This window comes from Arachis hypogaea, chromosome 1 (genome assembly GCF_003086295.3).
Source record: "Arachis hypogaea cultivar Tifrunner chromosome 1, arahy.Tifrunner.gnm2.J5K5, whole genome shotgun sequence".
NCBI lineage: Eukaryota > Viridiplantae > Streptophyta > Magnoliopsida > Fabales > Fabaceae > Arachis > Arachis hypogaea.
The window spans coordinates 33,060,698-33,067,735 of NC_092036.1; the positions used below are offsets into that span (position 1 = coordinate 33,060,698).

General features: G+C 41.2%; 1 non-coding gene across 1 annotated transcript; it reads right to left on the bottom strand.

The window, feature by feature from the left end:
• Nucleotides 1-827: 827 nt before the first annotated feature.
• LOC112714632 (small nucleolar RNA R71) lies at nt 828-931 on the bottom strand. Its single transcript, XR_003159314.1, has one exon. It is a non-coding gene; the product is annotated as a small nucleolar RNA R71 (small nucleolar RNA).
• Between the last annotated feature and the right edge of the window lie 6,107 nt (nt 932-7,038).

Sequence of the window (7,038 nt, forward strand, 5' to 3'; positions counted from 1 at the left end):
TTTCAAAAATTCTTTTTAATTGTTTTAAATTCTAATTTTAATCTCATCTCATCTTTAATTTTCGAAAATCGCTAACCATTTTTTCAAAATTATTTTCGAAAATTTCTCTTCTCTTTTCTTATTCTATTTAATTATTTAATTACTAACACTTCTCTTCACCTCTCTTCATCCAAATCCGAACCTCCTCCTTCATTCTTCTACCCCTTTCTTCTTCTACTAACATAAAGGAATCTCTATACTGTGGCATAGAGTATTCCTCTTTCTTTTCTTGTTTTCTTCTCTTTCTTATGAGCAGGAACAAGGAAAAGGGCACTCTTGTTGAAGTTGATCCAGAACCTGAAAGGACTCTGAAGAGAAAATTAAGAGAAGCTAAATTACAACAATCCAGAAACAACCTTTCAGAAATTTTCGAACAAGAGAAGGAGATGGCAGCCGAAAATAATAATAATAATAATGCAAGGAGAATGCTTGGTGACTTCACAAAGCCAACATCCAAGTTTGATGGAAGAAGCATCTCCATTCCTGCCATTGGAGCCAATAACTTTGAGCTTAAGCCTCAACTAGTTGCATTAATGCAACAAAACTGCAAGTTTTATGGACTTCCATCTGAAGATCCTTATCAGTTCTTAACTGAATTCTTGTAGGTCTGTGATACTGTAAAGACGAATGGAGTTAATCCTGAAGTCCACAGACGTATGCTTTTCCCTTTTGCTGTAAGAGACAGAGCTAGAATATGGTTGGATTCACAACCTAAGGATAGCCTGGACTCCTGGGATAAGCTGGTCACTGCATTCTTAGATAAATTCTTTCCTCCTCAAAAGCTGAGCAAGCTGAGAGTGGATGTTCAAACTTTCAAACAAAAAGATGGTGAATCCCTCTATGAAGCTTGGGAAAGATACAAGCAGCTGACCAAGAGATGTCCATCTGACATGTTTTCAGAATGGACCCTATTAGATATATTCTATTATGGTCTCTCTGAATTTTCGAAAATGTCACTGGACCATTCTGCAGGTGGATCTATTCACCTGAAGAAAACGCCTGAAGAGGCTCAAGAACTCATTGACATGGTTGCAAACAACCAGTTCATGTATACCTCTGAGAGGAATTCCGTGAATACTGGGGTCCCTCAGGAGAAGGGAGTTCTTGAAATTGATGCTCTGAATGCCATACTGGCTCAGAACAAAGTGTTGACTCAACAGGTCAACATGATCTCTCAAAATCTGAATGGATTGCAACATGCATCCAACAGTACTAGAGAGGTAGCTTCTGAAGAAGCTTATGATCCTGAGAACCCTGCCATGGCAGAGGTTAATTATCTGGGTGAACCATATGGAAATACCTATAACCCATCATGGAGAAATCATCCAAATTTCTCCTGGAAGGATCAACAAAAACCTCAACAAGGTTTTAACAATGGTGGACGCAATAGGCTGAATCATAGTAAGCCATATCCATCATCTTCTCAGCAACAGACAGAGAACTCTGAACAAAATAATTCTAATTTAGCTAATATAGTCTCTGATCTGTCAAAGGCCACCTTCAGTTTCATGAATGAAACAAGATCCTCCATTAGAAATTTGGAGGCACAAGTAGGCCAGCTGAGTAAGAAAGTTATTGAAACTCCTCCCAGTATTCTCCCAAGTAATACAGAAGAGAATCCAAAAGGAGAGTGCAAAGCCATTGACTTAGTCAACATGGCCGAAAGCACAAAGGAGGAGGAGGACGAAAATCCTAGTGAGAAAGAACTCCTGGGACGTCCTCCAAGCAAAAAGGAGCTTCCTAATAAGGATCCTGAGGAATCTGAGGCTCACACAGAGACCATAGAGATTCCATTAAATCTCCTTCTGCCATTCATGAGCTCTGACTATTATTCATCCTCTGAAGAGGATGAAGATGTGACTAGTGAGCAAGTTGCTCAATATCTAGGAGCTATCATGAAACTGAATGCCAAGCTATTTGGTAATGAGACTTGGGAAAGTGAACCTCCCTTGCTCATTAGTGATTTGGATACTTGGATTCAGGAAACTCTACCTCAAAAGCGACAAGATCCTGGCAAGTTCTTGATACCTTGCACCATTGGCACCATGAGCTTTGAAAAAGCTCTGTGTGATCTTGGGTCAGGGATAAACCTTATGCCACTCTCTGTAATGGAGAAGCTAGGGATCATTGAGGTGCAACCTGCTTTGTTCTCACTGCAATTGGCAGATAAGTCAGTGAGACATGCTCATGGGATAGTAGAGGACGTGCTTATGAAAGTTGAAGACTTTTACATCCCTGCTGATTTCCTAATCCTAGATACTAGGAAGGAAGATGATGAATGCATCATCCTAGGAAGACCTTTCCTAGCCACAGCAGAAGCTGTGATAGATGTCAACAGAGGAGAGTTAGTCCTTCAATTGAATGGAGAATACCTTGTGTTTCAAGCACATGGCAATCCCTCTGTGACAAAAGAGAGTAAGCATGAAGAGCTTCTCTCAGTTCAAAGTCAAGAAGAGCCCACACAGTCAAACTCTAAGTTTGGTGTTGTGAAGCCACAACCAAACTCTAAGTTTGGTGTTGGGACTAGACAACATTGACTTGATTGCTCTGTGGCTCCATGAGAGCCACTGTCAAGCTATTGACATTAAAGAAGCGCTTGTTGGGAGGCAACCCAATTTTATTTATCTAATTTTATTTTATTTTGTTTCTTTGTTATTTTTGTGTTTAATTAGGTACATGATCATGAGGAGTCACGAAAAAATCAAAAAAATTAAAAACAGAGTCAAAAACAGAAGAAAAAAATTTTTCACCCTGGAGGACGCACGGGCCGGCGTTCAGCGCCCAGAAGATGCATCTGGCGGGCGTTCAACGCCAGAACAGAGCATCTTCCTGGCGCTGAACGCCCAAAACAAGCAACATCCTGGCGTTTAACGCCAGGATGCGCACGCAGAGGACAATCTGGCGCTGAACGCCAGAAACAAGCTTGAAACTGGCGTTCAACGCCAGAATCAAGCATCACATGGGCGTTTAACGCCCAGAACATGCACCAATGGGCGTTTGAACGCCAGAATGGTGCATGAAGGCAATTTACACGCCTATAGGGTGAAGGAATGGTATTTCTTTTCACCTCAGGACCTGTGGACCCCACAGGATCCCCACCTCAGGACCTGTGGACCCCACAGGATCCCCACCTACCTTTTCTTTTAATCCTATTCACACTCTCCTAATACAAATCTCATTCTCAATGTCACCCTTCCCAAAAACCTTCACCAATCACATCAATTTCTCTTCCCAATTACCCCATGCACCATTCACATCAACCTCCTCTTCCCCATAAACCCCACCTACCCCCACTACATTCAAATTCAATTTCCCACCCATTCCCACCCAAATTGGCCGAAACCTAACCCTCCCCCCACCCTATAAATACCTCTCCTTTCTTCTTCATTTTCACACAACACTACCCACTCTTCTCTCACATAGCCGAACCCACTTCTCTCCCTCTCTTCCAAATTCTCTTCTTCTTCTTCTTCTACTCTTCTTTTCTTTTTGCTCGAGGACGAGCAAATTTTAAGTTTGGTGTGGTAATAAGCCTAGCTTTTTATTTTTCATTCACCATCAATGGCACCCAAGACCGGAGTTTCCTCAAGAAAAGGAAAAGGGAAGGCAAAAGCTTCCACTTCCGAATCATGGGAAAAAGAGAGATTCATCTCCAAGAGCCACCAAGACCACGTCTATGATGTTGTGGCAAAGAAGAGGGTGATCCCTGAGGTCCCCTTCAAGCTCAAAAAGAATGAGTATCCGAAAATCCAACATGAGATCCAAAGAAGAGGGTGGGAAGTCATAACCAACCCCATTCAACAAGTCGGATTATTGATGGTTCAAGAGTTCTATGCTAATGCATGGATCACAAGGAACCATGATCAAAGTATGAACCCGAATCCAAAGAACTATCTCACAATGGTTCGGGGGAAATACTTAGATTTCAGTCCGGAAAATGTGAGGTTGGCGTTTCATCTACCCATGATGCAAGGTGATGAACGCCCCTACACAAGGAGGGTCAACTTCAATCAAAGGTTGGACCAAGTCCTAATGGACATTTGTGTGGAAGGCGCCCAATGGAGAGTAGACTCCAAAGGCAAACCAGTCCAACTAAGAAGACTGGACCTCAAGCCTGTAGCTAGAGGATGGCTGGAGTTCATCCAAAGATCCATCATCCCTACAAGCAACCGATCTGAAGTTACTGTGGATCGGGCAATCATGATTCATAGCATCATGATTGGAGAGGAAGTAGAGGTTCATGAAGTCATAGCCAATGAACTCTACAAAATAGCTGACAAGCCTTCATACATGGCACGGCTAGCCTTCCCCCACCTCATATGCCATCTATGTTATTCAGCTGGAGTTATCATAGATGGAGATGTCTCCATTGAAGAAGACAAGCCCATCACCAAGAAAAGGATGGAGCAAACAAGGGAAGTCCCTCACGGCCCCCAAGGAGAACATGAGGAAGTTCATCAACAAATGCCTCATGGAATGCACTTTCCTCCCAACAACTATTGGGAGCAACTCAGTACCTCCTTAGAAGACTTGAGCCAAAACGTGGAACAACTAAGGGTGGAACACCATGAACACGCCCTCACTCTCCAAGAAATAAGAGAAGATCAAAGAGCTATGAGAGAGGAGCAACAAAGGCAAGGAAGGGACATAGAAGAGTTGAAGAACATCATTGGTCCTTCAAGAAGAAGACGCCACTAGAGGTGGATTCATTCCTTGTTCTTTATTTTCTTTCTGTTTTCGGTTTTTAAGTGTTATGTTTATCTATGTTTTTGTGTTTCTACTTCATGATCATTAGTGTGTAACCATGCCTTAAAGCTATGAATAAAATCCATTAGTCTTTCACCTCTCTTAAAAGAAAAATGTTTTAATTCAAAAGAACAAGAAGTACATAATTTTCGAAATTATTAGTGAATTTAATTTAATTATATTGATGTGGTGGCAATAATTTTTGTTTTCTGAATGAATGCTTGAACAGTGCATATTTTTGATCTTGTTGTTTATGAGTGTTAAAATTGTTGGCTCTTGAAAGAATGATGAACAAAGAGAAATGTTATTGATGAACTGAAAAATTCATGAATTGATTCTTGAAGCAAGAAAAAGCAGTGAAAAAAAAAAGAAAAAAAAAAGAAAAAAAAGTGGCGAAAAAAAAATAGAAAGAAAAAGCAAGCAGAAAAAGCCAATAGCCCTTAAAACCAAAAGGCAAGGGTAGCAAGGATCCAAGGCTTTGAGCATCAATGGATAGGAGGGCCCAAGGAAATAAAATCCAGGCCTAAGCGGCTAAATCAAGCTGTCCCTAACCATGTGCTTGTGTCATGAAGGTCCAAGTGAAAAGCTTGAGACTGAGTGGTTAAAGTCGTGATCCAAATCAAAAGAGTGTGCTTAAGAGCTCTGGACACCACTAACTGGGGACTTTAGCAAAGCTGAGTCACAATCTGAAAAGGTTCACCCAGTTATGTGTCTGTGGCATTTGTGTATCCGGTGGTAATACTGGAAGACAAAGTGCTTAGGGCCACAGCCAAGACTCATAAAGTAGCTGTGTTCAAGAATCAACATGCCTAACTAGGAAAGTCAATAACACTATCTGAAATTCTAAGTTCCTAGAGAAGCCAATCACTCTAAACTTCAAAGGAAAAAGTGAGATGCCAAAACTGTTCAGAAGCAAAAAGCTACAAGTCCCGCTCATCTAATTAAATTAATATTCATTGATATTTTGGACTTTATAGTATATTCTCTTCTTTTTATCCTATTTGATTTTCAGTTGCTTGGGGACAAGCAACAATTTAAGTTTGGTGTTGTGATGAGCGGATAATTTATACGCTTTTTGGCATTGTTTTCATATAGTTTTTAGTAAGTTTGAGCTACTTTTAGGGATGTTTTCATTAGTTTTTATGTTAAATTCACATTTCTGGACTTTACTATGAGTTTGTGTGTTTTTCTGTGATTTCAGGTAAATTCTGACTGAAATTGAGGGATTTGAGCAAAACTCTGAAGAAGGCTAACAAAAGGACTGCTGATGCTGTTGGATTCTGACCTCCCTGCAGTCGAAATGGATTTTCTGGAGCTACAGAACTCCAATTGGCGCGCTCTCAACGGCGTTGGAAAGTAGACATCCAGAGCTTTCCAGCAATATATAATAGTCCATACTTTATTCGAAGAATGACGACGTAACTTGGCGTTGAACGCCAAGTACACGCTGCTGTCTGGAGTTAAACGCCAGAAAAACGTCATGATCCGGAGTTGAACGCCCAAAACACGTCATAACTCAGAGTTCAACGCCAAGATATGCCTTAGCACGTGAATTCATCAAGCTCAGCCCAAGCACACACCAAGTGGGCCCCGGAAGTGGATTTATGCATCAATTACTTACTCATGTAAACCCTAGTAGCTAGTCTAGTATATATAGGACATTTATCTATTGTATTAGACATCCTGGATTGTAAATTGAATCCTGTGATCACGTTAGAGAGGGCTGGCCATTCGGCCATGCCTGAACCTTTTGCTTATGTATTTTCAACGGTGGAGTTTCTGCACACCATAGATTAAGGGTGTGGAGCTCTGCTGTACCTCAAGTATTAATGAAATTCTATCTTCTTTTATTCAATTCTCTCTTATTCTTATTCCAAGATATTCATTCGTACCCAAGAACATGATGAATGTGATGAGTCAGATTACCCTCATTATCATTCTCACTTATGAATGCGCGTGATTGACAACCATGTCCGTTCTACATGCAACAGAGCTTGAATGCGTATCTCTTAGATTCCCCAACAGAATCTTCGTGGTATAAGTTAGATAGTTGGCGGCATTCATCTGGATCCGGAAAGTCCAACCTTGTCTGTGGTGTTCCGAGTAGGATCCTGGGAGTCCGAAAAGTCCAACCTTGTCTGTGGTGTTCCGAGTAGGATTCCGATCATGAATGACCGTGACGTGCTTCAAACTTTAACCTGCTGGGCGTTGGTGACAGACGCAAAAGAGGGATTCTATTCCAGTAGGAGCGGG